The sequence below is a fragment of the Eptatretus burgeri genome, chromosome 9 (genome assembly GCF_056783735.1).
Source record: "Eptatretus burgeri isolate ZD-2024b chromosome 9, Ebu_testis_v1, whole genome shotgun sequence".
NCBI classification, from domain to species: domain Eukaryota; kingdom Metazoa; phylum Chordata; class Myxini; order Myxiniformes; family Myxinidae; genus Eptatretus; species Eptatretus burgeri.
The window spans coordinates 25,123,693-25,134,451 of NC_140969.1; the positions used below are offsets into that span (position 1 = coordinate 25,123,693).

At 48.8% G+C, this 10,759-nt stretch overlaps 1 long non-coding RNA gene across 1 annotated transcript in view; it reads right to left on the reverse strand.

Moving 5' to 3' along the window:
- LOC147019743 (uncharacterized) overlaps positions 1–10,759 on the reverse strand; it is a 60,233-nt gene that overhangs the window by 24,978 nt on the left and 24,496 nt on the right. Inside the window, exon 2 of the long non-coding RNA XR_015061498.1 lies at positions 9,092–9,201. This is a non-coding gene — a long non-coding RNA (uncharacterized LOC147019743). The remainder of the gene's footprint in view (positions 1–9,091; positions 9,202–10,759) is intronic.

A 10,759-nucleotide genomic window follows, 5' to 3' on the forward strand; every position in this document is an offset into this window, starting at 1 on the left:
GGCCGCATATATCCAGCCATTGGACCGCCTGGAAGTAGCTCCCCTCAATCGTGTCTGACCATAGGAGCGTGTCATCTACGCACTTGGTCTTGTTACCAATGTCCGCGACGATCTCATCGTATCATCGTGAGTAACCGTCCCCCGATGCCATATACCCTTGTGGGGCAGATAGGTACCGGTAGCGCCCCCATGGAGTGATGAAGGTCGTCTTGTGGCGGTCGTCCTCGTGTAGGCGGACGCTATGGTAACCGTTCCATGCGTCGAATACTGTCTTGCGCTTCCCGTTAGGTACGCGTCTCGCCTGGTGGAACGGGGATTGGGTGTGGTGGGTCTCGCGGAACGCATGCTTGTTCAAGGCCTGAAAGTCGACGGTGCGTCGCGGCTTGCCAATCTTTTTCGCGCAAATTACCATGCGGTGACACCATGTCACCGGCGTGCCGACGGGTACTTCCTCCAACACGCCGAGCCGAACGTCCTGGTCGAGGCCTGCTTTTACCTCATCTTGCCAATGTATGGCCACGGAGATGGGAGTGTGATGGGCAACCGGTGTCGCGTTCTCACTGAGCATAAGACGTAGTGGCGGGCCGGTGATTCTCGGTAGTGGCTGGTGTGGGCACGTGTTGAATGTGCTCTGAGCATACATCCTGAGTAAATGTGACTGTAGTGCCTCTCTGTTGGCCTCGGTCGCTGGCATGGGGAGTGCGGTCGGCTTGGTCGGCGGCTCCGCGCGTCGCGGGCAGTCGCACAATTCCGAGGTCGTCAGATTCACCTCTCCGAGTGTCGGGAATCTGTCCGAGATCATTCCCAGGTCCATGCAGGCCGCGCGGGAGAGGAATATGCGGTCTGAAGAGTCCGTCACATACGCGATTTGGCGCGTCTCCAATCTCCGCGCGTCGTCACTGTTACCGGCGAATCTGACTACCACGGCTCCGAGGATACGAATTCCTCTGTTGTTTGCGGCCTTCATGGTCATGGATACAGGTATGAGGTCCTCGGTACTCAGGCCCATTTGTTGGACGACTTTAATGCCGATCAGGCAGCTCTGGCACCCCGTGTCTGCCATAGCGGGTAGGGTTACCGCGCGGGTGTGTTTCAGGAGGTTAAAACCCAGCGCTTTGTAATCCTCGCGCTTGTTGGTGAGAGTGAGGTTGACGTATGGCTGCGGGTCGGATATGCGTTTCATCCACTTATCGCACATATCATCGTACAGGTGGTGAGCGAGGGGAAGGGTGCGCATTTCGTCCTCTCTGCTGGCCATGGTGACCGTGCATAGCTCGACGAAGGCTGCCGTCTGCTCGTCGTACATCCCGTCGGTCTCCTTAGATGGGGGTCTTGCCGATCGGCCGCCCAGGCACGCCTTGTCGAGGTGATTCTGGCGGTCACACTTCCGGCACTTTTTACCGTATCCGGGGCACTCGGCGCGTCTGGCGCGCCATTGAGGCGTTTTGCCGTGGCCCACCTCGCCGCAGTAGATGCATACTCCTTCGGGCTTGGCCTTCCGTTTTTCCGGCCTGGCTCCTACTCTGGCGCGGACGTCCTGTCGCTTTCCCCGCCGATACGAACTACTGATCACGTCCGTGCTCTGAGTGTCAAGCAGGCGCGATGCCGAGCGTTTTCCAGACTCTTTGGCCTCGATATACTCTATCATGTCCTTTAATGGCATGTCCTGGTTCTTCTCACCGAGTAGGTCAAGTTGTATTGCTTGGTCCGCGATGCCACGGGCAACCACGTTGCGCAATATCTCTTCGGTGAAGTCGTTGACCTGATCGCACCCCGCCTTGGTGCACTTCATTTCATACTTGCACGTGTCCGCCTGCCCCTTGATGCGGGCGTGGAACGACCGGACGGGCTCCTCGTGTCCCTGCCGCATGTTAGACAGGGCCACTCGAGCTACCATCGTGTTCTCCGTCCGGACGGCGAGCGCCTTCATGGCGGCGAGGACGTCTTCTTCATCGCTGCCCACGAGGCTCCGACCCGCCGCGCGAGTGAGGTCCTTTCTCAGCTCCTCCTCACAGCACTCCAGTAGCTGCGCGACTATGTCGGGTCCGACAAGCTTAGTACCTGTTTTGTATTCGCCCCAGCGGGTTATGAAGTACGACCAGGCCTCGCCCGTTCCGGCCAGTGCTATGGAGGGACGCTTGAGTTTCTCCATCTTGGCATTCGAGCTCGCCGCCCTGGGGGCGGCGACGTGCACAGTGGCGTGTATACTCAACATGGCGGCCACCACTGCCGCCTCTGCGTGTGTTGCCATATAGTCACAACCCTCGATCGGGCACTCTGCTTCCACCGGCACCATAGGAACAGTTATTCTGGAGTAAACGTTCTATTTTCGGTGATGCACACGTGTGTACAGTGTCCTGGGGACGAAGATTGGGTACAGGACCCGAGAAATCCAAACTCACTGTCGACGTTCTCGTGGTCCGTTTTCACCCAGTCGTGTCCTCCTCAGCACCGACGATCTTTACTCGACTGCATCAAGTTGTTTGATTATAAATAAGAACAGAGTTCAATTTGTTCGACCACTTTATTAGCGTGGAACGACAATAATCAAACAAGTATTGAACAGGTTGAAACACCCACAACATCCCTGGCTCCGGGTCAGGCTGCGCATGCGCACTGGCCCAGGGGACCGTCGATATGTAGAATTACCGTAAAGTACAATGTTCTCTAGGGGCATACTCCCTCCCCTCGTTCCTGGAGGAGGCCATCCAGGTGCTCGCACTGGGTCTCTACACGCTCCGCGAGCTCACCCCCATTGTCCTCCACTACCTCCGTGTGTGTGTGTGCGTCACTTACCCCGTCCTCACCGTGCAGTCTCTCCTCTATCGTTCCCTTCCCGGCTGCCGTCACTGCCAACTCTTCACCCTTTACCTCCCTTGTCTCCACTATTATTTCCGTTGTCGTCACCTCGTGTCTACTCTCACACGTTTTGGTCTCCCCATTTAAGTTTTCCCTTTCGGTCATCGTCACGACCCTCGCCCAACACGCCCCCCCGAATTATTTTTTCACCCGCCTCCACCGCGGGCCTGCCAGCCGTTGCACCCCCTCCCAGCTCGTTTGCTCCGACACGTGGAGTCGCCATTTTAAGTTCCCTGCTAACGGCCTTCATGCCCGCCTGCAGGCATCGGCCCATGTTCTGCGTCTCACCCCGCAGCTTTTTAGTTTCTTCCTTCATATTTGTTTCCATTTTTTGTGTATTCGCATCCATCTTTTGTGTATACGCATTCATCTTTTGTGTATACGCATCCATCCTTTGTGTATACGCATCCATCTTTTGTGCATCCGCATCCATCCTCGCTGTCATAGCCGCCAGCATGGCGAATAGCTGGGCCATGTCGGGTGCGCTTGGGTGAGCCGTTTCGGCAGGGATCGGGGAAGGGTTTTGGTGGAGGGGGGGAGGGGAGGTGTCATACACTGCGGCCGCTGCCGCACCTATTTCGGGCTCTGGGTTCAGTTGGGCGAGTCCGTGTTCCTGCACAATCAACATTTCCTGCACGGGGATTCCATCCTGGACCATGGACTCTACATTACTACACATATACATTTCTAATACCCCCGGCTCCCGCTCGCCTTGAGACGCCATCTTGCTTCTCGTGAAGGGTTAATTTGAATCGCTCGTAATTTGGAGGGAATCGGGGGTCGCTTCTCTCACCCCTGGACCGATTCCCGTGAATTTAGCCGGAGACAGGAGAGCCCGTTTTCCTGTTCTCCGATACCAGTGCCGAGAGGAGGGCGATGAATTTGTATCGCACGACCTGACACCAGTGTTGCGGATTTCGCGCCCGCCGGCGTGCTGACGGCCACGAAACTCGAATCGCGGCACGTCGCCCACCGGACGGACAATCCAGTCGTGACCCTCTCGGACTAACGCCGGGAACCAGTCACGGGTGGACCTTTCGGTCTCACCGCGATCGAGCCAATCAGCCCCCGCGTGGGATAGGGTTGCTCGCCAAATTCGACCTACCTAAGTACCCACGCGGAGGGTAGACCGGGCGATCGCACCTCGCCGCAGGTCGACTTCGGACACGGGCCACTTAAGCAACCCGTTCCGTACTATCGGGATAACCGAGCGGTGTTATCGTCGACCTCGACGGTTCGATTAATTATCGGGCGTATTCAGCCCACTACCAACCCTTTACGTGAAGCAAGATGAGGATTCAATGGAGGAAAAGACGAAGCGAAGCGGGAAACAGTTCATCACAAAGCACATTTATTCGCGGCACACGGGAAGCACACATATACAATTCCACCAAAAGCACACAGAAAAGACACAATGCAATTTACACAAAAAGCAAATGTAAAAGCGAAAACACAATGCAGAGCTAATACCGACTACCGAGCACACGGCAACACTTATACAATTCTACCTCACAGACGGCGCCGACAACACATACCCAAAACCAAGGAAAAGAATACCCTCAAGGATGAGGCGGGCCTGAGGCCGAGACCGGGTCGCGCCTACCCGTCTGGTGATGAGACGCGGAGCGGCGATGGCGCCTCAACTCCGCGGGCCTCGCGGACAGTGTCTGGTAGGGGGTGGGAAAGGGGCCCCCTTGGTCGCACTATCTCAGCGCGGGGGGAAACAGGAGGGGGTTGCTGATGCTCGGGGTATAGAGGATTTTTATTATCCCGCGACGAGCGTCTCCACCTCGGCCAGGTCGCGCTGTCGGCCTCCCAGGGGTGCAGCTCCCTGCACGACGCGAGCACCCCCTCGTCCGCCCTCGCCGCCTCTCCACAGCTCCGTCCCCTCCGTTCCGACTCCAACGCACACGACGACCAGCTCCTTCCACCGCCCGCGAAGTCTTGACTCTCTGTTTCCGACTCTCCTACTCTCCTACTCTCCGCCTCTGGACTCTCCGACTCTCTTCTGCCTCTCGACTCTCCGACTCTCCCTTCTGACTGACGAACACGGTCCTTTTATCCCCCCGTAGCTTCGCCTTTGACCCCCTCCCTTTGACCTTTCACCTCGCTCCCCATTGGCCCGAGCAAAAGTGGGCGTGAAGGCTTTTTGATCCATAAATTTGCATATATCGATCGCCCTGGGTGGGGGGGCAAGTCGCCCCTCGCTCACCGATTGGACGGCAAAAAGTGGGCGTGTGTCGTTTTTGATCCGTTTTTGAAGCACAAAATCCGTGATTTTGTACACGCTGTTCGGCGCGCGCCCTGCACGAGTCCAACACCGGTACCCACAGGCGGCGCAAGAACGGTGGCGATGTGACGGTTGCGAAGTGTGACGTGAAGGTCGTGGCGGTTGTGGTGAAGCGGCGTTGTGGTTGGTGGTTGATGTGGTTGTGGTGGTAATCATGGCGGTTGGTCCAAAATAAAGATAGCAAAAGAAAAACGGCTATCCTGAAGAGTCGCAGCACGCATAAATGACATGTATTCCCACTAGACAACGGGTTTGGGCCTAACTACACATGTACTTACCGAGATACCTCACCTAAGGGACCTGAATGGTGGTTTGCGAATTTGGTAACCACAACAATATATATTTCGATTCAAGTGAAATGGATGAAAATTGACGATTTATCTGACCTTTGAACTCAAACACAATAGACTTCTTCCTTGTCACTACCTCTACCAGCTGGGTAAGTTTTGTGAAGACCAGAGTAAAACTGTGACCTGTCGGCAATTCACATGCAGTCCGACAGACAGACAGACTAACAGACCAGACCAACCAATATACTGCACTTGCAGATCTTTGATTTTGTAAGTACCAAACAGGAGTGAAATCCTAACCTCCATCTACCTTCGGTATTGGAAGTACAGTAATCACAAGTTCTCCGATTCAGACCAGGCTTGCATCATGCAGACAGCTTGCTGATGCCCCCAACAGGGCAATTTACAGCTTTGCATTTACATGAACAATCCACTTCCACAATAAAAAAAATTGGGGAGTGGGAGGGGGGGGGAATCTCATTCTGGGGTTTGTTATTTGTGCCTGTTGTTTGTGTCCTTTATGACGTCCCTAAAACAGTAAGTTTCCTGTTTTAACTGGTTTTCAATTTTGTTTGACTGCCAAACAAAGACAGACTAAAACAATTACCTTACTCCGATGTGCGCATGAATGATCTTGATGAGGTTCCATAAAGTTGGCCAAATTCAGAGATTCGTGTTCTGCTAAACTGCAGATTTGTGTTCCGATTCATGTTATACAGTGTTTAAAATATATATTTCAATTGAAATGAAGTTGTTCCTCATTCATAGACTGATTTCTGTGAGACGGACAAACAGACAGAGTGAACCAATTGCTTAACCCCAGTTTGCACAATGTGCATGGGGAAATAAACCAAAATGAGTGCATGGCAAGAGGATAGCTCTGAAAAAACTTGCAATAATGTGTTTGCTTAAAGGTACTTATAAATGGGGGTGAAAAAAATTGTTTAAATTGTACATTTTTGGAGTTTTGTTTTCAGAATGTGTGTCTGCAGGGAAAGACATTTTAAGTTGGTTAAAATCTCACTGAATGCCACCATGATAAGTGGATGCTGAAAGAATGAAGAGGAGAAAATCCCACTTGTTAATTACCCAAAAGGCAACGATAGCAGCAGCTCGATTGAATGCAACAAGATCACAATATTGGTGGCTCTTCACCATCGCCACCAGATGGAGTCAAAGGATCAAACTTGGACTCCAACTAAGCAAGCGATGCGACTGTCGATGCTCCTGAAGGAGTCGTCGAGCAAATCAACAATGAAGAATCCTCCCTCAAAACAAATTAATCTCCAACTTTGTACACTTCTTGAACTGAAGGTGCCAGCTTGAAGCGGAGGAATTATCCAATCAAAATAAATATTGCAAATAAGAAACTGCAATAAAATACATCAACAATTTTGCCTCCTTGACCAAATGGAAGGAGCTTGGTGATAATGGACCACTCACTGATCAAGGGACTCGTGAATACAGTCCTGCTCTGACCGAAAAGAGGGAAACCTGGGGAGGGGGGTCGTCTTATTTAGCTGTTGGGCGAGCTCAGTTAGTATGGCAGATTACGATCAACTGACTCATCGATATATTACTAAAACTCTCATTTTGTATATATGTATGTTCCCGAAATACAGCCAAAACAGTACACGATAGTGCAAAAATTTTAGGGACACCTTACTCACCATTTTCTTGCAGTGTGCAGTTTCGTTCAAATCGGGCAACGAAAAAATCAATTCCTGATTCAGTCAAGTACTCTTCGGGAGAATTTGATCAATGCAAACAACCTCAGCGGTATAGTTCGCTGGAGCTATCTTTTTTATTTTATTTTTCTTGAAATGATTTTTTTTTTCATCAACCACTGTCACACTGGGAACCCAACGGGTTCACGGGTCGTCTGGTAATTATTAAAGGGGAACCCAAACATTATTTATTTTCTTTGAAAACCATTGGAAATCATTAATCACGGTTTAATTTTAAGGGAAACAAATTTTGAATTTTTTTTCTTTCGCCAATCACAAAGAACGAAAGTGTCGATTTTCAATTTCGTCAGTGACGTCACACCCAGAACCACCTTGATCCAAATGGTGGCTTACATGGAGAAACAGCATATTTTGAGCTTGGATTCCTATACCGATCCCACCGTCATTAGAAACTCTGAAGGTTCTCAGTATGTTAAATCTGATCAGTGAGATGTTGAAGAAACTATTGGAGACAAAATTAGAGATGGACAAGTCTGGAGACAGCGATGGTTGATGAAAAACGTAAATGATGAAAGTTGTCGCACTCGAAGAACACTACTTGCATACCAACTTTCATTCGAAACAGTTGAAAACCCTAGGAGCTCGATGCCGAATTTATTGATTTTTTTTTTTGACATTTTCTAAGTTCGTGACCTTGACCTTGGGACGAAAATGAAAAATCGAGCTCTGCGGGGCTATGCAGGTGCCATTGGGCTAACCAAATACCGAAACCCCTGCCAGATTCGACAAACCCCCTCGGAGAAGATGTAACTTGAAACGGGCTACCTCTTAAAAATACACGTTTTTTGGGCGTGGCTCCGCCCATAATGGGCGCAGCACGCCCATTCTCCGGAAAACACAACTAGATCATGATACAAACCTCGCACCCTAATTTTATCAAGATCGGATCAAAACCCACGGAGCTATGCTCGGGACAGACAGACACACACCCATAACGAATATAGTGGTCACTTACTGACTCGTGAACCAAAATGCTTTCAGGGGAATTGTGGAGCTGATTGTTTTGAGTGTTATGCGAGTGATTCAGAGGAAGAGGGTGGAAGTGAAGTGGAGGTGATAATAAGATCAAAACGCTGGTCACATGTTAACTACAGCGTGATAGGTTTTGTTTTTCATTCAATAGACAGTTTATAAGGGAGGAATTTTGTATTAATTGATAAATTGGTTTATAATGCCATGGTTTTGGAAAATTTACCCCAGGGGGAGAGCATACAGCCATACATGGATACATAGGTGACTCGAGAATCAGTTATTTCATTAGTGTTTGTGTAGATAATCCTTGGTTCCTCGTCAAAGAGCTGTTCAGGGGGAATTTGTTGGCCAGGCTGTATTTTTCCAGGGTAATGTCTCCCCCTCCCCCCCCTTACATCTTTTACTTTCAATCTTTCCTCCTTCGCACCATCGTTTTGTTCAATCCCTCTGCTACTTTAAATCTTTCCTCCTTCACCCCATCGGCCTGTTTCAATGGTCCACCAATAATCTCCCCTCCATCAGGCATCCTTTTAACAGTCTCTCCTTCACCCCATTGGTCTTGCCTTTGGCCCCGCAGCCATTCGGTTGTCCCTCGGTCCGGCGGAATTCCTCTCTGTGTTCCCTCCATTCACGCATTGTTTAATTGGGCATGTTCAACCCATCTGTGGTTGTTAACCCATCGGGTGCTCTCACATGCATGTTCATGACGCTTGGTGCTCATCATGACCTGTGAGATTCTGTGGAAAAAGAACACTCCTTCCACAAGCTTCATCCTGCCCTCTCAATCCTGTCAGGCAGGAAAGATGAGGAGGGTGAATCGTGGCACCTCACCAATGGGGGGGAGGGGGGGAAGGAATAAGAATCTGAGGCAGAGGAGGGCGAGTCACCTACAGTATATAGCTCGCATGATTGAGATGCCAGAGAGAACTCACCAACTGGGTATGGGCACCTTAGGGACATGGCTGTGTGTCCCCCATTGCATCACATTTCCACTGCCCATCTTCCCCCTCCATTTTGCTCTGCATTCTCTTGTATATTTAAGCTGTGTGAGGTGAGGGAGAAAGGAAAAGGGTATTTTTATTTTCTCCAATCATGAATGTTATTTTATTTTCAAGTCCTTCTTGTTTTATTCTTTGCCCCTGAGTGAATGATGGCCAAGTCTTTTGTTTAATCATGGGTATGGCATCCTCTCTCAATTTGGGTGAACAACCACAAGATATAGCCATCTCTGTTGTTTCATAAAAGTGCTCTGTAAAATGTTCTGAGCACAAAAGCGAACATTTTGTTGGCCCAATCCACACTCGTGTATTTTGGACAAACCTTGTCCAATTTCTGGAAAACTTAGGGTCTTTTGGCCGTTGATGTAGCATGAAACCATTTTTGGTTTATATTACGATACAAGTACTGAGGACGCATCGACTCAGCATATTTGTGGAAAATCGAAAATTATTCACCATTTGAGATAAATCATACCGCCCTGTAACCCAGACACAGTACAAATCTGGCGGTTGACTTCCGTGTGCGACGTCACGACTAATCTGAAGAAGTAGAAGTAGAAGGAGGAGATTTCAACCTTTGATTGCAAATTTACCAACTTTATAATTCGGAAATCGGAAAAAGACATCATATTTATTTATACGTAATACTATTAACAAACTTTATTCATGTCACATGAAGTCTTCATTACCTACATCCACATAAATGCTGAACTTCTGAAGTGTCCTTAACGCAGTGGACCGGGTTCTGTGTTCACCTCTGCAGTGTATAAAACAAAAAGTCTTCTGAAATTATTTTTTCCAAAACAATTATCCATTTTTAGGAGGAATTGAAAATGTTTATACAAGTAAAGGCTGTTTATTCATTTCATTCTTTGCCAAAGCTCCTTGTGGTTCTTCCTCAGCTGATTCATTCCAGCAGGAATTGTCGAGTTGATCACCTCCAAAGAATTAAACTCTGCACCGTATCAGTGGAAAGGGAATATACATTGTGTTTATGTCGAAATTGAACCCAATCGTGACTCGTATATATATATATATATATATATATATATATATATATATATATATATATATATATATATATATATATTATAATATAATATACTGCATATATAATATATTATATATTATAAGTAATATATATATATATATATATATATATATATATATATATATATATATATATATATATTGTTACGGCTGTGGAAATTCGCAGAACACCATAAAGGTCCTTAGTTAGTTATGCCGATAAGTCCGTGTTCAGTTATATTTACCCACCGTTGTTTAATGGGATTTATCCGTGTGGACAGGGCTGTGATCTTTGAGATAGCCGTTTTTCTTTCACTATCGTTATTTTGGACCACCACCACCAACATCGCTCTCAAACAACCGCTTCAGACCCACCGTCGTTCCACCACCACAACCACACACGCCTCTCAACAAATCACGCCATCCTGATCACCTCAACCACCACGCCAACCACAATTACAACAATCACCTTCCCACCTTCCCCGCTACGCCCACTACCGATCACCTTCCCCACATCCCCGCTGAAAACCTCTCCGCTTATAAAACCGTCTCTATCAAAGAAAAGGAACAATG